This window comes from Myodes glareolus, chromosome 24 (genome assembly GCF_982192425.1).
Source record: "Myodes glareolus chromosome 24, mMyoGla1.1, whole genome shotgun sequence".
NCBI classification, from domain to species: Eukaryota; Metazoa; Chordata; class Mammalia; order Rodentia; family Cricetidae; genus Myodes; species Myodes glareolus.
This window is the reverse complement of record NC_142049.1, coordinates 45,551,939-45,576,349: the sequence shown is the minus strand read 5'-3', so window position 1 is coordinate 45,576,349 and position 24,411 is coordinate 45,551,939. Positions and strand designations below refer to the sequence as shown.

The following is a 24,411-nucleotide window of genomic DNA, read 5'->3' as shown; positions in this document are numbered from 1 at the left end:
CCATAAGGGTAAATAGTGGTACACATACCTAGGAGATAACCAACAGTTCTGCAATTACATTTGAAATGAGCTCTTTTCATGAAAGAACTGAAAATTTAGTTATCAACCCAGGGATACTTAAGTCATTGATCTTGGAGGAGAATTTGTAACCACCGTTTGACTAAAGCAGGAAAAGCATTCACTAAAACCTAGATTTTTGTACTCATACTCATTGATAAGCATAGTCCCCACACCTCATCAAAGAAACTCCTTTTAAGCTGGGTGGTGGTGGCACACACTTTTAATCCCAACACTGGGGAGGCAGAGACAGGCAGATCTCTGTGAGTTCAAGGCCAGCCTGGTCTTCAAGAACTAGCTTCAAGACAAGCTCCAAAGTCACACAGAAACCCTGTCTCAAAAGACCAAAAAGAAAGAAAGAAAGAAAAAGAAAAAAATCTTTTTGCAAGAGACAGAGACCAATACAGAAAACCACAAGTAATCAAAATATAATTGTGGAGGTTGTCAGGCCCAGTAAATACATATATAATGCAACTCATGTATCTAAGGCTTTGGTATCATTGAAGTACAGGTGAGGGGTGAAAGAAAGTTATTAAAAACAAGAGGACCTAGAAGTTTGTTGTGAGGTAGTGTCTCTTGGTAATATCAGAAGCTACACCCATACAGTCTCACTGATGTGATTGACTAAACATGAGCTGAACAAGATAGCAAAAATAAGCATGCCAAACTGATGGGGGTAAAACCACAAGGCCTGGGTCCTAAACAACAAACTACAAACAATTAAGGAATGTTGAAAGTGGGAGAAATAGTGTTCCCCTAGGAAGAACACACCAACCACCTATGAAAGTATCAAGTGTGAAAGCAAATAAAATATAGACCAGCACATTATTTATAGGAATATATGTGTATGATGTATATAATAGCAGTCCCTGATAAAAGAGATCATTATGATAATACAAAGCAAGTAGGAAGGTATGAGATGATTTGGAGGGAGGAAAAGGAAGGGAAATTATGATAATCTCAAAATATAAAAGAAAAATATAACATGAATATAAAGACCAAAAAATTTTGTCACCAGAGGCATATTTGAAAATAAAGCCATTTCAGCTTAATATTAAGTGACAGACAAATATTATACACAAATTTATGTTTTGCAAGTTTATTGAATAATTATTCACAATATCCAAGGCAGCGTTTTAAACAAGACAAGGAACAATGGATTATTAATCATGAATCTGTGGAAGTCACATACTGAACATGATTACTCAAATGCTAAGACCAAGGAGTCCTGGTCATTTGCTGTAGTATGGGCGGTTTAATGTACATTGTCTTATGCCTTTAAGATGAATGTGAGGAGAAAATATCACACACTCTCATTTACAAGTAGACTGCATATTAAAGAGTCAATGTATAGAGAATGACAAGATGATAACAGCTTAGTCTTTTGGTGAATAAGGTATAGAAAAGGAAAAGCATAGGTCAATAACATTGTGTACTATAGATGCAAAATGAAGCGACATTTTGTCTTAGTTAATTTTCTGTTACTGTGATGAGACACCATGAACAAGATAACTTTCAAAAGCAAACATTTAATTTGGGGACTCATCCTTCAGTCCATGACCATCATGGCAGAGAACTTGTCAGCAGGCAGTCAAGCAAGCATGGAAATGGATCAAAAGCTTACATCTGAGCTTACTTCTGAAACACAGGAATGTTGTAGAGAGAAGGAGAGAGACAAAACTGTGAAGGACTGGTTTTTAAAATCACAAAAGCCTACCCCAAGTGATATATCTCCTCCAACAAGCCCTTATCTCATGGCCTTTCCCAAACATTCCATAAATTTGGACCAAACAATCAAATACATGCACCAACTTGACTCATTCTATTCAAACCAGAACAATTCCCTCATTGGCATCTATAGGCTTTCACTGATATCATAAGAGCCTGGCAGTAGGCCAACAAGTAGGTAGGCATAGTACTGAATAAATAGCTGAGTATATTCATCTGGTCCACAAGATTAAGACAGAGAGAGGAAGGAAAATTAAGAGAGAAAGAAGGAAAAAAAAGAGAGGAAATGGAAATAAAGGTTTTTGAAACCTCAAAGTGCACCTCTGTTGTCGGAGGCTTTCTGTCCTGCCTGGTTTGTGTCCTCCCACCAGTCCCACAGCCTTTTAGCCCCAAAGAAATTACACAGAGGTCTATAATAATGATAAATTGATTGGTCCATTAGCTCAGGCTTCTTATTAACTCTCATAACTTATATTAACCCATTATTCTTATTTATGTTAGCCACATGGCTTGGTACCTTTTTCAGCAGGGCAATCACATCCTCCTTCTTCTGTGATTGGGGAGGAATGGGCTTCCTCTTTCTCAGAATTCTCCTGTTCTCATTGACCCACCTCTACTTCCTGTCTGGTTGTCCTGCCTACAATTCCTGCCTGTCTACTGGCTGATCAGCATTTATTTAAAACATAATTGACAGAATATAGACAATTGCCCCCCCCTCAGAGACACATCTCCAAAAACGAGTTCCCACCTCCTCATCATTTCTAAACAGCTTTACAAAGTGGGGACCTAAATTAAAATATACGGCCCTATGGGGGCCACTGTAATTCAAACCACCACAGTTGTAAACAGCATGAGATCTCTATGAAATAATAGTGCATTGCACACAAATCTTTTGCTAAAATTAGAGTTTAATCACAAGGAAAGAAATGAATATTTACATGAGATGATGTATATATTAGCTTGTTCAACTGTAAAAACCATTTTACAACGTGTATACCAATCTTCATGTTACAAGTCTCCAATCTATAATCTAAATTTTAGTTCAGAACAGAAATATGGACAGTACTGGCCTCTGAGGGAAATAGTTATGACTATACAGGAAATGGAATAAGCAGAGTAAAGAGACCTTCTGGGCCTTCATTGCATCTCAGTCCTCTACCCAAACTCTCTTAAGGAAATTTGTCAGTTTTCACTTCTGATCTGGTCAAACTGTGCTCTCTTAACTGTGCTTCAGTTGAAATTATCACACACTTCAGCTTTAAAATGTAAATATCATTTCATAGAAAAATGTTACTAAAATAAGCATGTTTCAAGTAATAAAGATATGGACTCTGTTAATGGCATAAATTTGAAGCAAGTTTGATTTCAAGGAAACCTAGTCTAAAAAACCTCAGTAGAAATTTGTCTTAAGGGATTAGACAGTTAGGGAGAAGGGAATCATGGCCAAGAAAAGTGGAAAATAGAAAAGACATGACCAAGGAATATTAAGCAAGGTCTTGTGAAGGGAACCAGAGTCAACATTCTCTTTCTGCCTTCAGATGTGCATGCATCTCAATGTGCAATGGCTCTCAATACAATACCTCACCAGAGTCTTCCAATTTGGAAAAAGACAAACACAGTAAAAATGAAGGTAAGGAAGGGTGTAAAGAAGTTTAAGACAGACTTCTCTTGAAATCGTGTACTTGTTAACTAAGCAAATTGTGTAAGAACAATTATAGCTACATAAAACAGCTATAGCTCCATAAATTTTTCAAAACTTATAGAAATTAATAAGAACTGACATTGTAAGGTATATCTATTTAATGCTTGAAGCACTGAAAAAGATTGTTTATAAGAAAGAATGTTTAGCAAATTATAACAATTATTTAACCAGTATAATTTCAGTGACTAAAGAAAAGCAACACCTTTCTGCATTTTTATGTGTTCTCATGAAGAAGGGATGTCCCAACTGTAGGAACAGTCCTTGCCCCGAGAGCACTTACAAGGAGCCCCTTCAAATAGATATGATGAGGCCTTGTGCAAGACAGATCCAGAAATTCTACAGTCAGTATTTGCATAAAAAGTTTTGTGGCAGTCAACTTTCACAAAAATGATTTTTTAAAAACTGATTGAAGTCAGGTGACAAATTGAACAAGGTTATGAAAATATCCCACACATAAGAAAAAATTCTCTCTCAAAACTACTTCTCTCTAGGCAGAGTATCTCTTAGTTGCTGCACCAATGTGTTTACAGGCTCTTCTGAAGAGCCTCTCTCTCTATCTTCCTCCTCCTCAGGAGTGTCCTGCAGGGCTCTCTGCAGAAACAACTTCAGAGTCTTCTGCTGGAACCTGCGGTGCCTGATGGAGCCAACAAGGAAGTAAATGATGGGGTTGGCACAGCTGTTAACACAGGATAAAAGTACTATAACAAAACCATCACAAATTTGAATAATCGGAAATCTCTCAAGCAATTTGTTGAGAAAGGAGAACCCCAAGGGGAGACCAAAGATCAGGAAGAACAACACTGTGAGTACAATGATCACACACAGCCTGGTCACAGGGATCCTCTGTGAGCCACAGAATATCTTCACAAGCAGGGTGAGGCTGGACACACAGAGAACAACAAATAAAACAATTAACCAGGAATCTGTGAAGTATCTTGATGTCTGACATCAAAAAACATCAATACTATTAAACAGAAGGCCACAAGCCTCCCCCTCCAGGAGACTCAAGAACAGGGACAGAGCCCAAAGCAAGGCACATGTGACAGCTGATGTGTGCCTTGGGCGCTGGCAGCGATACCAGATGGGCCACAAAACAGACAGGCAACGTTCAGCACTAATGGCACTGAGAATGCTCATGCCAGAATAATAAGTAAATCTTGTCACAACAAAAGAAAACAAAGGGATATAGAAGGACATGGAGTAGAAGATGTAAACAACAAGAAACAGGCAATATATAAACTGAACACTCAGGAAGAGAAAGTCAGCCACGGCCAGGTTAAGGATGTAGACAGAGAAGGCATTCCTACGCATGTGGAAGCCCAGCAGCCACATCACTATGGCATTTCCTGCTATCCCAACCAGTATAAAGACAAAGGAAAGATAAATTGTGGTTTGGAACGTGATGTGACAATATGAAGAATTAATGTAGATGTTTCCCTTTGGTGCTATGATGGTAGTCTCCCAGGTTGAGGTGTTGGAATCCTTGCTTAGGAAATCTCCACTAGTGCTCCTGGAAGAAAAGAAAAAGACATGAGCACATGCTGTGTACTCTCTGATTCCCAGGACTACCCTGCTCTGTGGTAGTGACTGAGATGGTTCATGAGGAGTAGAAACAGAATTTTAGAGATTAAGAAATTTATCAAATCCAATGTTTCTGGAGCCTTAATTTAATTATAGTTTGTATTTTGGGGGCTATCTTCAACCTGTGGCTGTACTGGCATAAGAGTAGTTGGTGGTCCTGTAGACACTCCATGTCTAGTACTATGTGAGAAAGAAGCAGAACCATGAAACCAAATTTCTTTCTGTCCTAAAACTGATCCTTCTCTGGTACAGGAACTTGGAACCAGAAGCATGACCCTCAGCTGCTCTCAGTTCTGGCAGGGAAAAGCTTTCTTATGGGAAAATATGGATATCATGAAAGAGAGTGATGAAGGAAATGGCAAATCTTACTGTGACCAATATGAAAAGAAGCTGACCTACAGGCAAAGGCAAATAAGTCTCTATTTCAGTTTGAAACTAGAAGTTATGAAAGTCTTTGAAGACATTAAACACATTTTTGTTGTTTGTTGCTATATCAGAGTTCTGCATTTCTCTGTTAAAACTTGGTGAGAAATTAAGACTTTTCACTGAACATATGAATATATTAATTATAGACCCAATAGTAGTTACATTGAGAGTAAGCTCTATTGAGAGTAAATGATTTGCATATATTTTAGAGCATGTTAGTGCCACAAAATACATAGAAAAGGAAGAAAATTTTATTGCTGAGCTCTCTGTTAGTAGAAAATTCATTTGAAAGAATGATTTATGCTACAAGATGACTAATGATGGGATTTGTGATCCCCAAACCCAGGAATGTCCAGTCAATCAATGCCAATAAATAAATTGATGACATTAAAGATTTTCAGCCCAGAATTTTGCCATTGATTTGAGGTTAACTGAACTTCTAACCCTTTTACAGAAAAAGAAAAGGAAATTTGTTGAAAAGGGAAAAGAGGGAAAGAAGTGACACCTGCTTAGATAGAGGGACTGTGACACCGAGAATACAGAGTATAACAGAAACCATCTGCCAGGCATGGTAGCTTACTTATGGTATACCAGAGAGTAGAAGATGAGCCAGGAAGAATTCCATGAGTTCACGTATAATCTAAATTACACAGTGGGGTATAGAAAAGCCTGGCTTGAAGGTAAAGAAAAAAACAGAAACAATTGATGAATGAAAGGAAGGGAAAAAAAAGGAGAGAGGAAAGGATAGACGAAAGGAAGTAGGAAGGGAGGGATAATCCAACAATAGTAGACTGGCAAATGTACGTGAAAAAGAATGAGCCTATATATATATATCTAAATGCAATGGAAACTGTCAACAGTAGAAGGCACAAAACAGATGCTGAGGCTAAAGGACACAGGCACATGTGTCATTTTACCCACAAAGTGAAACCTTTCCCCAAAATAACAGAGTTCTGTATAACATCTTAGAGCAGGAGGAGCACAGAAAAATAATTTTCCACATCCTGAGAGAATATGTAACTGTCAATCAAGCATCACAACCATCCTCATAGAAACCACTCTCATTGTTTACACCCTCTTAGGGTTACCTTAGCTATTCATCTAGATACACCTCCTTAGTCTTCTCTGCAGGTACTCACAGGCCTCTAATTAGAAACTCCCTCCCAAATAGTGTTCCTGTGGGGTTCCCCCAAAAGTTTGTAGTCCATGACCAACATGGGCACTCCAAAATGTTGACCAAAAACTTATACCAAAATATGTAAGCAAGAAACAAACTCCAGATGCCCAGGTCTCATTGTAAAAGTGCAAACAATCAGAAAAATAGAAACAGTATGTTTCTTATAAAGTCCATGAATTCTGTAGTATGTACCCAAAGAGAGTACAATTTAGATGAAGCTCTCAAGACATGGGATTCAAAGAACAATTTAAAGTATGCAATGGAGGTAAAGAAATTCAGAGGATTGGAACAAACACTTGAATAAACTTAAAGGCAACAGAAATAAAGACATGACTAAAGTGAAAACAACATTATGCCCAGCTATATACACATCAGAAGGCTGTTGTCTAGAAAAGAAATAGACTCAAAGAAGAAAACACCAAAATAAGAAGCTACACAATGAATGAATGGACTATAAATTTAGCAGAAAATCATGAAAGATGAAATAAAAACATCTGTTAACATTTTGAGAATTGTTTAACATTAGTGGCCATCAAGAAAATTGAAAATAAAGCTGCGTTGAGATTTCATCTTAAGTCAAGCAGAATGGCTATCATTAAGATTCCAAAGAACAAGAAATGGTGATGAAGAAAGAGAAAGCAGGGAAATAGGAACACTCATTTACTGTTGTTAGTGAGAATGCAAACTGAAACTACCACTATAAAAATCAACGGTTATTTCTCAGAAAGTGAGATAGAATTGTATAGTAAGTGTACTAGTTAGCTTCATGTCAACTTGATACACACTAGCACTGTCAAGGAGGAGAGTGGCTCTATTGCTAAAACGACCCCATAATATCAGGCAGGACATAAGCCTGTAGGGCGTTTTCTTAAATAGTGATTGAGGGGAAGGAAGGGCCCAAAACATTATGAGTATGAGTGGTGTCATCTCTGCACTGATAGTTCTGAATTCTATAACAAATATAGTTATGTGGTCAGAGACTAGGCAAAACAAATAACACTTTTAGGGAAAAGGTCTCAGAAAGCATCTTACCTTTTCTCCATTCTGTTTACAGGAGGTGGGAAGCTCATCTGTCACACACAGGAATGTCTGGTGAGTCAGCCGCCAACAGGAAACATGTCTATAGTGCAGAAACTGTAAAGAAAATTGTGCTTGAGTAAGGATAATCAAGAAAGGAAGAAAGATTTGTAGATTCCTGCACTTGGATCTGGTTAAATGAGTGTCTCTCCTTTGAGTCATGCTCTTTATAGGACTGTTCTCAATATTCGGTGTGGTCCTTATCTCATATCCAATGGCCAAGCCAAATCCTATAGATCCTCTTCCTTCATTGTGTTTCTTTAACCCAGAAGGACAGTAATGTGAAACTGTGCTGTAGCATTATCTGTGTATCCATCCTAACTTTATGTTTGCAAAACTAGAAAACAATGAGGCAACGAATATAAAGATAATGATCATATCTAATGAATTTGTAGAATAGTGACTTGGAATACAACAGGTAGGTGTCTTTATTTTTGAACTATAATGCTTCCATCACATGCCTGTCAAGGAAGGGACCTAAGAAATGTGTGGCCTTCAGGCTCCTGAGGCATATTCCTTACTGCTAAAAAGCACAAGACAATCAAGAAGGAGGTCAACAAAGGGCTCAGCACCAGAGCCATAAAAAGAAGTCAAGATGCTGTCTGCAAGAGTGCTGGATAAACATGATTCTGTCAAGGTAGAAATGAAGGAAATGAAAAAGGCAGCAGAAAATAGTAAACCTTCAATAATTTGGTGCAACTAGACTCAAAACCAAGAAACTGGTGATTTAATTTGAATGAATGAGGAATGCTGTAGGAAGGCTTGTAGCTTATGGATACCCGACACTGGGGTGTGGCCTCTTATACTATATAGCACACGAATGCGTCTGCCTCCCATCCTTTCTTCCTCCTTTTCCCTGGCTGCTCGTTCAGAGTGTTGGATTGTGGGATTCTATTCCGTCCACCATTCAAGCACAGAATTTTGATTTGTGAGTTTATCTCTAAATAAAGAACTATGTATTTCTCATTTCTGAGCTAGTGTGCGATTTCTTTGAAGCATCCTTTCATTACCTGGTTTGATCATCAGGGGAACAGCAATGGGAAGGGCCCAGACTCTGAGAAAGCGGGAGAGAAAGGAGTCAGGTCTGTGTATTTTCAGATGCACCTCTCAGAAGTTCCTGAATCCCATTTGTTCATCTGAGACACCTTAACTGTTTTGCAAAGGCAATTTTTAGTAGCATTAGAACACTTTTCTTTTTTCATTATACTGACATTTTTGTTTGTATGGGACAGTTTGATGAAACATTTACAGATATGCGTGCTCTGCATTTGGAGGACAGAGATTAGTGTCTTGAGTCTTTATCCCTCTCCACTCTTGAAGAAGATCTTCCATTTAACACTGGAAACAACCTACTCAGCTAGTCTAGTTAATGGTCATTCCCCAGGAACATCCAAGTGCTATGAATATAGGCAGGTCACAACTCAGCATAAATGTGTATGATGGGGATTTGAGTGCAGGTCCTCACATTTGCAGAGCAAGGGCTTTACCCACAGAACCACCTCCCATGGGTGTCTGGGAGTATTTTATGATGGGGGACATAGGATCTCACCTTTGTCACCATTTAAATGTCATGATTTTTTAAAGAGATGAGATTTTTCATTTTACCTGTTTGTTTAGTTTTTGTTTGCTTATTTGTTGGTTTGTTTTGTTGATTGGTTGGCTTCTTAATAACTAGGAAATAATGTGATATGGATTAGATAGGGAAGACATTCCTGCCTCCTCAGCAAACCAGTAGCACAGCACAGTCTGTTTCCTGTCAGGCCACCAGGCAAGAAAGCTCACAACCAAATGACTGCATCCTGGGTCCTCTATACTTTGACAAAAGGTTTCTAATGACATTGGAATATTCAGTAGTCTCAATATTGCAACCCAGTATCCCGAGTCTTATTATGTTCTAAAAAGAGAATAGAAGTCTGAGCAGGCCAGGTGGGGCTGTGATAGGACTCTGGGTTAATCACTGCTTCTATCCAGGAGCAGGAGAGGAAACTGGGGCCCTCAGTCATGAAGCAAAGCCACCCTCAGTGACTGGAAAGCTCCATTCTAGAGGTAGAAAGGAAATCATGATGGAGTCATGAAGGTAATAGCACAGCTATTGCTAAGATGTATGTGGGGATACCATACTTCCTGAGTATGAATTGTCTAAAGGAGTTACATTGTGGGGACAGGAAAGCCTTTTATATTTTATGCATTCTGAGAACCCACTTTATTTTTTAAATAATTAATTAATTTATTTATTAGAAATTTCCACCTCTTCCCCACCTTCCTTTTCCCTCCTCCTCTCCACTTCCCCCTCCCTCTCTAGTCCTAAGAGCAGTCAGGGTTCCCTGCCCCATGGGAAGTCCAAGGCCCTTCCCCTCCATCTAGGTCTATAAAGGTGAGCATCCAAACAAACCAGGCTCCCACAAAGTCAGTCCAACCAGTAGAATAAAGACTCAGTGCCGTTGTCTTTGGCTTATCAGTCATCCTTCATTGCCAGCCACATTCAGAGTGTCCAGTTTGATCACATGCTCCATCAGTCCCAGTCCAGCTGGCCTTGGTGAGCTCCCATTAGATCAGTTCCACCATCTCAGTGGGTGGACACACCCCTTGTGGTCCTGACTTCCTTGCTCATGTTCTCCCTCCTTCTGCTCTTCATTTGGACCTTGGGAGCTAAGTCCAGTGCTCCAATGTGGGTCTCTGTCTCAGTCACCCTGACACCAAAACCACACAAAGCCTTAACCAAGAATTACAGACCAATCTCACTCATGAACCTTGATACAAAAATAAAATAAAATACTGGCAAACAGAATCCAAGAACACATCCAAAAAATTGTACATTATGATCAAGTAGGCTTCATCCCAGAGAGGCAGGGCTGGTTCAATATATGAAAATTTATCAATGTAATCCATCATATAAACAAACTGAAGGAAATAACCATATGATCATTTCATTAGATGCTGAAAAAATATTTGACCAAATTCAACACCCCTTTATGATAAACGTCTTGGAGAGATTAGGGATACAAGGTTCATTCCTAAATATAATAAAACAATATACAGCATGACAACAGCTAACATTAAATTAAATGGAGAGAAACTCAAAGCCATCTCACTAAAATCCGGAACAAGACAAGGCTGTCCACTCTCTCCATACTTCTTCAATATAGTGCTTGAAGTTCTAGCAATAGCAATAAGACAGCATAAAGAGATCAAGGGGATTCAAATTGGAAAGGAAGAAGTCAAACCTTCATTATTTACAGATGATATGATATTGTACATAAGCGACCCCAAAAACTCTACCATATAACTCCTACAGCTGATCACCACCTTTATTACTGTGGCAGGATAGAAGATTAACTCCAAAAAATCAGTTGCCCTCCTATATACAAAGAACAAAGATACAGAGAGGGAAATCAGAGAAACATCACCTTTCACGATAGCCACAAATAGCATAAAATATCTTGGGGGTAACTCTAACCAAGGAAGTGAAAAACCTATTTGAAAAGAACTTTAAGGTTTTGAAGAAAGAAATTGAAGAGGATACCAGAAAATGGAAGAATCTCCCATGCTCTTGGATTGGGAGGTTCAACATAGTAAAAATGGCAATTCTACCAAAAGCATTCTATAGATTCAATGCAATTCCCATCAAAATCCCATCAAACTTCTTCACAGACCTTGAGAGAACAATAATCAAGTTTATATGGCAAAACAAAAAACCCAGGAGAACCCACTTTCATGTGAAAGTTATACTAAGCGTTCATGGAATATAGGGTCAACATAAGAATAATGTAAGTAAGGTGGGAAAAGCAGGAAGGAAGGTCAAAGAAAGGAGGAAAGGAAGGATGAAGCAGGGGAAAGCCTTATTGTAGTTGAAATTTTGAGTCAATGTCACACAGATATTTTGTTGATAAATTAGTTCTTTTATAATTCTGCAATACGCACTGCGTTCTGGTTAAGCTCCCTCTCCTCTTTCCCTGCCACCCTTGCCAACCCACTTATTCCTCACAAATATCAGTTACATATTCATGACTTTTGATTTTGTTTTGTATTCCAGAATTAAAGTAGGGTCAATATGTAACCATGAGTTTAGAACTGGTGGCTCAAAGGAGCTGCAAAACTTGAAACAATGGTTTCCCTGGTCCCAGAGTCTGCCATCTTTCTACATTTCAGCAGTAAGTTTCTGCACTCATGGCCCGCTTCGCTATCTAAAGTTGACTGTTTGGGGGACCAGTAGGCAAGACATCTTGAGTTCATGATTGTCACAACCCTGTCATTCTTAAAAGATGCAATTTCACAACCTTTCCCTATCATCAGCTTTTATGTTCTTTCAGCCCCCTCGTTGGTACCAATCTCTGGACCTTATGAGGTGATGGCATAATTGCCTTGTTTGGGGTCAAACTCTGCACCATGCTATATTCCTAGCACCTTGTACAACAATAGGTCCTGATTAACCCTGCATTCCATGAAACCAACAACTTTTCTGAATAGGATTGGGAGTACCCTTTGTCTTGGAATGTAAACATTAATACTTGATGTGGCTTGATGTTAAGTCAAATTAACTAAGAAACAGTAGTAGTTTCACACTAAGGTCTTAAGATCTGCTCAGCCATAAATTAATGACTGGATTTACAGTACAGTGCTCTAATGAGTCATTTAAGAATGCACAGTACAAGTGAAGTCAGCGCTTTACAGAGCCCATTAAGGTGATTACTGTTAACATTTTCATTTTACTGACAAGGAGAAGGAAGCACAGAGGTGTTTGTGACATGTTCCAAGAACATAAACTTTTTTCCATGACTCTGTATTAGGGTCTTACTTTTACATTAACCCTCTCTATCAATTTCCAGTGGCTGTGGCCAATTAAATTGGTGTAAGAAGTACTTCTGTATGTGTGTTGCTTTTATTGGTTAATAAAGAAGCTCTGTTCACCAGTGGTGTATTAGAATATAGCCAGGATGGGATATATATATATATATATATATATATATATATATATATATATATATAGAGAGAGAGAGAGAGAGAGAGAGAGAGAGGGAGAGAGAGGGAGAGAGAGAGAGAGAGAGTAGGAGAAATCAGGGAGATGCCATGTAGCCACCCACAGGAGCCAGATGCCTCCACTGGAGCCCACCAGAACCTTGCCAGTAAGTCACAGACATGTGACAATACACAGATTAATAGAAATGGGTGAATTTAATATATAAGAGGTAGCCAGAAATATGCTTAAGCTATTGGCCAAAGAGTATTACAATTAGTACAGATTTCTGTGTGATTATTTTAGGAGTCTGGACATCTGGGAAACAAACAAGTTTCTCCATTTACATTGGTGTACCAACAGCGGGCTGAATCAATCTACATAAAACCTGAGAAAGTTTAGAAAGGAATCCTAGACACCAAAGAACAGAATTAAACATGGCTTTTTGGTAGCAGCATTTTCTCAGGTGGGCACTGTTTGCTAGAAGCAAGCAGAGGCAAAATTCCTTTAAGAGAGGTCTTCTTGACTCAGTGGTAGCAGAATATAATGCAGTTTCAAAATAGCAGCTCCATGGGTTGTGCTGTCAGAATGAACTCTGGCTATTTCAGGAGGCTGAGCACTTGAATGAGGTTTGTGGGCAGTGTGCTGCAAGTTACTTGTTGGCAGCATGGGCCAACTGGTTACTAGAGCTGAGGTGGTGAGTTTGGCTCCCTCCCAGCAGTCTCAGAGGCAGTGAACAGACCTCCACCATGTTGGACTGGGCATAGCCAAATAGCAAAAAGCTTTAGTCCTAGCCAAGCCACTTAGCATTTTAAGAAGTGGTCCTAGTCAGAAAAGGATTACAGTTCCACAATAGGAGAGCTTCAGACATAAAAGGAAATCAGAACCATGTGGGATGCGTTCACCCTCGGATACAAGGGGACTGATCGAATGAGAGTTCACGAAGGCCAGCTGGACTGGGACTGAATGAGCATGTGATCAAACCGGAATCTTTAAATGTGACTGACATGGGGGCTGACTGAGAAGCCATTGTCAATGGCACTGGGTCTTGTTTTGTCTGCATGTACTAGTTTTCTGGAATCCTAGTCTGTTTGGATGCTCACCTTCCTAGACCTGGAGGGAGAGGGGAGGAACTTGAACTTCCCACAGGGCAGGAAACCCTGACTGCTCTTAGGACTGAAGAGGAAGGAGGGGAGGGAGTGGGGGGATTAGGAGGGGGAGTGGGAAGAATGGGAGGGTATGGGGAGGAGGGGAGGAAGTGGAAATTTTTATAAACAAATAAATTAATTAATAAAAAAAGACCTCTAAATGGGACACAGCATATTTAAAAAATGTATAAATGTATGTAGGCTTGGGAGAGAGAGGAAAAAGAGTATAGAGAGTTACAAAAGGAACTAAATGATTTTAAAGAATAAAATAAAATCTTTGAAGAGACAGAGTAAATGTGTAGGAAAAGTAATAGAGTAAAAAGATAAGCCATGTAAAGATGGAAAATACACAGAGTCTATATTGTGTATATTATTTTGTTTCTTTTGAATTTTTTGACTGTAAAAGAGCTAAGTAGAGAGAGACATTTCATTGTACAGACTATTACACAAAACCAGCATATATATTTTGAAGGTACCTCTACTTCAAAATTTGCATCTAAGGATTTATTGCTTTGGGAAAGAGGTTCTTCTTTTGTTTCTATATAGGATGCGAACCTGTGGACTACTTTCAGACTAATGTAAATTGATAGACCAAGAACCCCCAAAAGGTCACTGTAAACACCCCGAAAATTAATTTACCCAAAAAGTAGGAAGCAATGTGGAGAGAACTATGCCCAAATTCCCTAAATGATTGTTTATAAATGTTTATTTACATTTAAAGAGGGATATGGTATAGAGATGGATTCTTTGCTTTGCTTTGGTATGAATCTTGGGTAATTATTGCAAAATTAAGGTCAATTTTGTTATATATATATATGTGTGTGTGTGTGTGTGTGTTCTTGATTAAGGTATTGTGTTTGTACATCTCATTTAGCAATGCAAAGTATAATGAAGAAATATAGATTAGTTGATATTTGTGTATAATAGCTAAGCTTGTAGACATGTTAGTTAGGTTTTCAGGATATATGGAGATACATTTCTGTTAGATGTGTATTCTTCAAATCTTTCAAAGACCTTCAGAATATGGCATTTAAAATGTTTTAAGAACTTAAGACTTTTAATGACAATGAGACATATCTGTTTCTGGCAGCATCAATTTATTTCAAAAGGAAGATGGGCATCGAAGAGTCTCCTCATCAAGTTTGTTAACCATTTGGGCAAGAAACTTCTCTTGCCTGAACTGCTTGACTGGACTTGCAGGACCCACAGAAAAATGACTGCTGTGGCTGTCTAAAGAAGGTGAGAAAATCCTTTGGGTTCCTGCTTCATGAGGGAGTCTGTCAGACATCAAGCGGGACACAAAAGAAACAACTAATGAACTTTGTCAATACAAGGCATAAGAGATCTTTAAATTTCCTGCCTCATGGAAAAGTCTGCTAGATACTATGGACTGGTAGGCTTAAGATAGGTGGCCCAATGATACATAAGAACTTTCCATGACTTTCCAGGCAGTGAGATATCTCTCAATTCTAGAGTTTTGGAAGTTGTTTATACTGCATTTCCTGTTTACTTCGGTAATATTATATTCTTCTGTGGTCTTTGATTGAGATAAAGAAAAGGTAGTTGTAATTATAGTCTTCCTTATCTATGATAAAAGATAAAGTAGATATAAATATTGTAACTATAATTCTTGCTTGATACCTGGTGTGTTATATGCAATTTTGCTATGTTAAAGTTAAAAGTAATTTTGCTATGTTAATGTTAAATGCCTTCCTTTTTATTTAAACAAAAAGGGGGAATTGGTGTTGGAAGTTCTGTATATGTGTTACTCTTATTGCTTAATAAAGAAGCTGCATTTGGCCAATGGCCTAATAAAATATAGCCAGACAGAAAGATCTATCTATCATCTTTGTATCTATCTATCTATCTATCTATCTATCTATCTATCTATTGATATATATTTATAAGATATATATAAATTTAAAAGAAAAATATTATATATATATATATATATATATATATATATATATATATATATATGAGAAAGAGAGAGAGTAGGTAGAGTCAGGGAAAAGCTGGTGGGGGAGAATTGTCTGTAATCTGTCAATCATGTTTTAAATAAACACTGATTGGCCAGGCAGGAGGTGTAGGCGGGAAAACCAAACAGGAAGTGGAAATGATGCAAGAAGAGCAGGAGCATTTTGGGGAGGAGGAAGTTGATTCCTCCCACTCCTGCCCAGAACACTGAAGCAGCAGGATGTCAGCTGCCCCATTGCAAAAAGGTACTGAGACACATGGCTAACATAGATCAGAAAAATGGGTTAATCAAGATGTGAGAGTTAGCCAGTAAGAAGCCTGACCTAACGGGCCAATCAGCATTATAACTTATAAAGATCTCTTGTGTGATTTTACTTTGGGACTAAGCAGCTGGGGGAACAGGGCAGGACAAAAACCCCAACAAGCAGGCCGGGCACCCCATGTTACAGAATGGCGCCCACGTGGATAACTGCATCCACAAAAAGCCTGAGAAAGCTTGGGAAAGACTAGACTAAAGCATTTCAGTTTTCAGTCGTAGCAGGAAAAAAGCTGTGCTGTTTTAAAATGCCAGCTTTCTCGGCCGTCTGGCCAGGGAAAACTCTTGACTCTTTCAAGCAGGCAGTCCAGATTGTGGAAACACTGTTGCAGCTTGCTTCCTGGCAAGGACCTTGAAACGCCTTAAGAGCTTTTGACTGTTGGTTTCTCTATATTCCTTAGTAAATTAAAGACTCACATGGTCAGAAAGAGAGAGATACAGTAAAGAGAAATTCAAAGAAAAAAAAACCCTCTAAATGGTTTAAAGTCCTTAAAATAAAAAAGAAAGAAAGAGAGTAGTTGGGTATGGTGGAACACACCTTTAATCTCAGCACTGGGGAGGCAGAGACAGACGGATCTCTGAGAGTTCAAAGATAGCCTGGTCTACAGAGTTATTCCAGGACAAAGATACGCAGAGAACCTGTCTCAAAAAGCCAAAAGTTAAAAGTAAAAATTAAAAAAAATAGAGGTTAAAATAGAGCTGCATAAAGATGAAAAATATACAGAGAATCTCGATTCTGTATGCTATTATGCTCTCTTTAAATCGTTTGAATGCTGAGGAAGGAGCAACAGCTGCTAAAAGATATTTGCTTATAAATGCTGCAGAATTAATCCAAGATAGATATTTTGAAAGTACCTTGGCTTCAAAATTGAAGTCAAAAGGTATGTTACTTTGGAGAAGAGTTTTTGCTTTTGTTTCCACAGAAAACGAGAGACTCTGGATTTATTCAGAGTTAAGAAAAATCACCTTTGATCAAGGAAGGCCACCTGAAAAATCTCTGGTAGGAACAAATGGTCCAGATGTCTGAGTTCTTCATTCAGAACAGGTTCAAGATTGCTACCTGAGATGATCAAAACTCACAAGACTTGATCATAACTCTAAATTTTATTTAGGTCCCCATAAGATTATCAGCACCCCCAACCAGCTGGAAGTAGCCTGGAATACTACACCCACATTCCCAAAAAATGGACTATGGATATTTTTCTTTGTTTTTTTAAAAAAGAGGAGGAAGTGGTGTGGGAGAATTGTCTGTAATCTGTCAATCATGTTTTAAATAGACACTGATTGGCCAGGCAGGAGGTGTAGGCGGGAAAACCAGACAGGAAGTGGAAATGATGCAAGGAGAGTAAGAGAATTCTGGGGAGGAGGAAGTTGATTCCTCCCACTCCTGCCCAGATCATTGAAGCAGCAGTATGTGAGCTGCCCAACTGGAAAAGGTACTGAGCCACATGGCTAAAATAGATCAGAATAGTGGGTTAATCAAGATGTGAGAGTTAGTTAATAAGAAGCCTGACCTAAAAGGCCAATCAGCTTAATAACTTACAGAGATCCCTGTGTGATTTTTCTCTGGAACTAAACAGCTGGGGGGCTGGGCAGGACAGAAATCTGAACAAGCCAGCCCCCATCATGTTACACCTAATAAAATATAGCCAGACAGAAAGATCTATCAATCAACTTTGTATCTATGTATCTATATCTGTGTATCTATCTATGTATCTATCTATCTATTGATATATATTTATAAGATATATATATATATAAATTTAAAATATTATATATATATATATATATATATATATATATATGAGAAAGAGAGGAGAGAGTAGGTGGAGTCAGGGAAAAGCCATGTAGCCTCCCTTAGGAGACAGATTTCTCCACTGGAGCCCACCAGAGACTTGCTAGTAAGCCACTGCTAATTGGCAATACACAAATTAATAGAGATGGGTTAATTTAAGGTACAAGAGTTAGCCAGAAATATGCTTAAGGTATTGCCCATACAGTCTTGCAATTCATACAAATTTTTGTGTGATTGTTTCAGATGTCTGGGTGGCCAGGAAATGAATGAGCAGCCTCTATTTACACTAAATCTGCCTATAGCAATCTTAGGAAAAAATGACCAAGTCAAATCCAAAATGAACTCTTAAACATTGGTTTGTTGCAGCAAAATTCTGAATTCAGGCAGGAGAATGGAATTAAGAAGAGGAAAAATTAATAATGCCAAGTAATACAGACAGCTAGGTGCCTGATCTGTTTCTTTATTCAGAACAGACAACTGCCAATCATCCACACACTTAGAAGACTTCCATAAACTGGAATAGTCTGAGTGGAAAGAAGTTACATTCTCTAGCAGACATGAGAGTCAGGCTGAAGTATCAGCCACATGCTCTGCAGTCCTTTTTCAGGGCTGGATAATGAGTGGGTAAACCACATGGTTTCCTTTCATCTCTCAGGCCATTTTGTCTTTCATTCTCTCTAATCAACACAATTTGTATCTCTATTTATGAAAACAACTTGTTCATGTCCCTGTCCCTTTAGCTAAAATCAATGTCCTATAAATAAGCTCTAGACTTGCCTGGTGTTTGTGGTTGTAACCACAGCCTCCAGCACATGTGCATCAGAGAATCTAAGGCTTAGTGTACAAAGGTGTTGCTAAAAATCACAAAGTCCAGCATCAGCTCAATCACAGCTTGAGTCACCTGCATCCTTCTCCTAAATTAAATTAAAGTCCTCAATATAAATCTGACCACGTGAAACCTGAGAAAAGAAAGAGTGGGAGAGAACCTTCAATAAATGGACACAGAAGTCCACTTTAAATATAACCCCAGTTGTACAGAGAATAACAATAATAAGTGGGACCTCCTGAAAATGAGAACCTTCTGTAAAGTAAAGGACACAGTCAATAAAACAAAAAGACAGCCTACTGAATGGGAGAAGATCTTCACTAACCCCACATCAGACAAAGAAATGAGCTTCAAAATATACAAAGAACTCCAGCAATTAGACATCAAAATATCAAATAATCCAATTAAAAATGGGGTACAGATCTAAACAAAGAATTCTTAACAGAGGAATTTCAAATGGTGGAAAAAGACCATTAAGGAAATGTTCAAAATCCTTAGCCATTGGGTAAATTCAAATCAAAATGACTGAGATACCATCTTACACTTGTCAGAATGCCTATGAACAAAAACATGAATAATAGTTTATGTCGTAGAGGATGAGGCATAAGACTAACACTTCTCTATTGCTGGTGGGAATACAAACTTGTATGACTACTCTGGAAATCAGTATATCAGTTTCTTAGAAAATTGGGAATCAACCTACTGCAAGGCTGAGCAATACCACTCGTAGACATATACCCAAAGAATGATAAACCATCCTACAAAGACATTTGTTTTACTATGTTTATAACATCATTATTTGTAATGGCTAGATCATAAAAACAACCTTTATGCCCCATAACTGAAAAATGGATAAAGAAAATGTGATACAATTGTACAATGGAGTACTACTCAGCAGTAAAAATCTTGATATTTGCATGCAAGTGAATACAACTTGAAGAAATTGTCCTGAGTGAGGGAACCCAGACAAATAAAGATGAGTATTGTATGTACACACTCATAGATGAATACAACCTGTAAAGGAAAGGATAAGGAGTCTACAACCCACAATCTCAGAGAAAGAAGGAAAATCCTAAGAGAAACATACATAAATTTTCCTGGAAAGAGGAAATAGACAATATCTTTGGGAAAAATTGATAGTGTGGGTGTGGAGGGAGAAGGGAAGGTGGAAGGGATGGAAGAGAGGAGAAGGGGTTGGGGGAGGAGAACTAGAGGGTATGGGATAGTCGAGATGGGGGAAGGACAGAGATGGAAAACAAAGAAAGAGATATCTTGATTGAGGGAACCATTATGGGATTAGCAAGAAACCAAACACTAGAAAAAATACCAGGAATTCACAAGAATGACCTCAGTTAAGATTCTAAGTAATAGTAGAGAGAATGCCTGAAATGGCCTTGCCCTGTAGTCAGATTGATGACTATCTTAAATGTCATCATAGAACTTACATCGAGCAACCGATGGAAGCAGATGTAGAGAATCACAGTGGAGCATTGGGCTGAGCTCCCAAAGTCCAGTTGAAGAGTGTGAGGAGTGAGAACATGAGCAAAGAGGTCAAGATCAAGATGGGGATACCCACTGAAACAGCTCACTTGAGCTAATGAAAGCCTCGCAACTCTGGCCTTACAGTGAAGAAACTAGCATAAGACCAAACTAGGCCCTCTGAATGTGGTTGACAGTTATATGGCTGGACTGACTGTTGGACCACTACAGTGAGACCAGTGTTTATTCCTACTGCTTGTTCTGGCATTTTGGAACTCATTCTGTCTATAGAGATACCTTGATCAACCTAGATATAGTTGGGAGGGCTTTGGTCCTGCCACAGAGCAATGTGCTAGATCTGATTACTCCCCATGGGAATCCTTAACTTCTCTGAGGAGTGGATGGAGGTGTGGGGGATGGTGGTAGAGGGAAGGTGGAGAAAGAAATAGGAGGAAGAGAGGGACTGGGAAATGAATTTAGCATGTAAAATGAGAAAAGATGATTTTTTTAAAAAAATAACTTAAATATATTCCCCAAATCATATATTCACTTTACAGTTAATAACAGTAGCAAAATTATAGTTATGAAATAGCAATATAAAAAATTTCATGCTTAGATGGTCACTATAGCATGAGGAACTGTATTAAAGAGTAGAATCTTTAGGAAGGCTGAGAACTTCTGACCTTGAAGAATTAGATATAGAATTCTGAAATGAATTGAATTTCTAACATTCTTCAGGACTCAAAATTTTAATATGGAGGAAACAGAGAGAGAAGGAAATAAATGACAACTGTGCTAAGTAGAGGGTATTGTGACACACAGGTACATCTACAGGGTTTGGAGATAATAGTGGTCTCTAAGAGGAGGGTAATAGAAACTCTTCTATCAGCCATGTTAGCTTACCTTTGGAATACTAGTACTCTTGGATGGAAAAGGAGGAATTCCATAAGTTCTAGGACAGTCTGAGCTACATAGTGAGTCTAGAAAATCATGAATTGTGGGAAAAGGTAATCAATCAAAAGGAGAAAAATATAAGGAATATGAGACTCACTTTAGAGACCAAACATATGAATCCTTCATGAAAAGTATAGGTCTGAGACACAGACTAAAGCACAGGAGAACTACTTCCATGAACTAGAGCACTGGTTCTCCTTGACCTCCATAAGGAGCTGGACATTTAAACAGAGGGAAAATTCCAAATGAACACAACAGGAAGTGAACCCAAACACAACAAACTGTAGTGACAAGTGTCAAGGGCAGATGGTACATGCAGAATGCTGATGGTCAGAGCTGAATAGGCATGTGCTATTTTACATGAGAAATTAAACTTGTCATAACACTAACACATTTCTATGAAAATATCTAAAACCAGGAGATCATGGAAAGTTGTATTCAACATCCTGAGAGCAATCAATTGCAATCAAACTGCACACCCTCCCATGTATGAAACATTAAGGACATATCTCTTGTCTTTTGCTATATTGCAAACATGATCGAAATTGACTAATCTGGGAAAGAGTCTGGTAGGGATGGAGGAGGAAGTTTAAATGGATGAGATGGAGGTAAGAGAGGGGAGGCTCCGGAGGGCAGTCAGAAATCAAATTATCAAAACAAAAATGGTCAATTAGTTATATATCTGAATTAGCACAACTACACCTATATCCACAGTGTCACCCAACTCTTGGTTCAGATGACTATTACTATTGATACATTTACATACTCCATGTGTACTTCTTGAGTTGGAGTTGTATTTACCATATGTGTAAATTTCCATAAATGTGTATATTATTGATAAACTATACTTAATTATGTTCTTTCAGTCACTGAGTTTTAGAGCATCTGTTTCCTACAGAGATAGAAATGCACAAAAACTGTAAACTTCCCATTCCAGGAAACAGGTCACTTGAGTTACCGACAGGCCATGCTTTTATAGAGGGTACCTGTAACAGTGCGGCATAATCTTCACAATAACAGAATGTGCGAAGAGTTGAGATGAGAGAAGAATGAGGAGAAATGACAAGAAGTGGTCACTGCCCTGGTTCATAGAAGTCCTATCTCCTGAAGTCATGTTTGCCAACCTGCAATGCTAAAGAGTAACTTTTGTAACTCCTGTGCCCTAAGGAACACCCAGACTTCTTGGATTCTCCACTTCAAGGTGTAGTTAGCTGGTCACAGATTAAGAAAAAGAGATAAAATCTTTGGGAGAAGGGTTTCATGAAGCCTCTTACCTTTCCTCTGTTTTCCACACAGGAGGTGGCAAGCTGACCTGTGGCAAAGTGAAGTGTCCACTTAGTCGGCCATCTTCGTGAAAGACTTCTGTAGCCTGGAGAACGCTATGAGATTGGTGCTTGAGGAAGGCTGATAAAGAGAGCAGAGTGATCTGTGGTTTCCTGTTGTTGGATCTCACATCTGAACTGGCATGTGAACACCACATCACCCCTTTGAGTCACGCTCTTCATGAATTGTTCTTGACAGTTGACCTGGCTCCTATCTCTAATCCTCTGGTCATGTGTGTTACTATGATTTCCCACCCTGTTAGTTTCAGTTAAAACAAGCCTTACCTTTGAAGCTAGTCTAGGCATTCATCTTTCACCAGGTACCCCCGTGTGCTGGAACTGCAGGCAGAGCACCAAACAGCATCAATGTGGTTAGTAGGGATTTGAACTCATGCCCTTACAAATTCAGGAAAAATATTTTACCCTCTGAGACTTCTCTCCCAGGACTATCTAGAAACATTTTTATAATTACACAATCCCATTTCGTCTTCACAATCTAGTTTAATATGAATGACTTTTAAGAGGTGGGATTATTCACTGGGTTTGCTAGTTAGTGTGTTACTTTGTTAGTTTCTTGATAACCAGGAAGTAGGATGATACAACTGATAGGATGCTTTGGTTCTCTGCCTTTTCAGCTTTATATTGCACAGGGCTAAGCCATTGACTCCTCATATACAATTCTAAGTGGTAAGACAGCAGGTGATTCTCGTGAGTCCAGGGCACTCCACCACCATCCAAAGCTGCATTAGAGGACACCAGAGGAACAGTCACCAACTGTACTGACTGGAGGAAGAGGGAAGTGGCTGTTCTCCTGGCTGGACAGACCCACTCTCCTGGCTAGATACCCCAGCACTCTAGTGCCTAGGTCATGTGGTACTTCCTCCACCCCTCCCTCCCCCATACTAAAATAGCAGCTCATCAGCAGGAATGTCTCCTGTGGCCAGGTCACTCCGCCAACATCTCCAGCTGCATCAGAAGGCCCTGGAATCACAGCCCCACCCCACATACACTGACTGGAGTGACAGTAGCAGGTGCGCACTCTGGAGAGCCACAGCCACAATCTGCACCAATTAGAGAATGAAGCCATTTTCCCACAGCCCATCACATCAGAGGTCCCTGGAGGAACATCCCCCACCTGCATCATTTGGAGGAAGATCTCCAACAGCCTGTCAGCAGGCAAGACTACAATAGACAATCTACTCTACCACCGGCCCCTGTGGCATTGAAGGATACCCAGAGGTACACACTTTACTTATGCCAAAGGAGGAAGAATCAACAGAGGCACCTATAATTACCTATTTTGGTACTTTATTAAGATGACAGAGGCACTTTAAAAGAAAACGAGAAATTCTCTTAATGAACTGGATTAAAAGACAACCAAAAAATTGGGAGAAATTAATAAATCCTTAAAGAAAGTCAGGAAGCACAAGAAAATCACAATCAAACAGGTGAAAGAAACATTTCAATACTTCATAATTGAAAAAGAAGCAATAAAGAAAACACAACCCGAGGGAATTCTGAAAAAGAAAATTCGGGTGAAATGTCAGGAAGCATAGATGCAAGCTTAACCAACAGAATATAAGAGATATATTTATTAGTAAGAAAAGGTCAAATCCTACAAATTCTTAATACAAAACAACAGAAAATCTGGGAGATCATGAAAAGACCAAACTTAAGAATGATAGTGACAGAAAAAGCAAAACTCTATCTAGCTCAAAGGCACAGAAAATATATTCAACAAAACCATAGAGGAAAACTTTCCCAGCCTAAAGAAGTGCATGTCTATGAAGGAAAAAAATGCTGACATAACACCAAATAGAGTGAACCCTTCAAAATCCCCTCAACACATAATGATTGAAACACTAAACATATAGGGAAAAAAGAGATAAAGA

The 24,411-nt window shown here is 38.8% G+C and overlaps 1 pseudogene across 1 annotated transcript; it reads right to left on the bottom strand.

Moving 5' to 3' along the window:
* Nucleotides 1–1,140: 1,140 nt before the first annotated feature.
* Nucleotides 1,141–22,577, bottom strand: LOC125395595 (mas-related G protein-coupled receptor member B2-like; annotated as a pseudogene). Its single transcript, XR_015736356.1, has 4 exons — nt 22,472–22,577; nt 8,759–8,802; nt 7,704–7,805; nt 1,141–4,997 (listed from the first exon to the last, which is right to left on the bottom strand). The product of XR_015736356.1 is annotated as a mas-related G protein-coupled receptor member B2-like (transcript).
* Nucleotides 22,578–24,411: the final 1,834 nt, after the last annotated feature.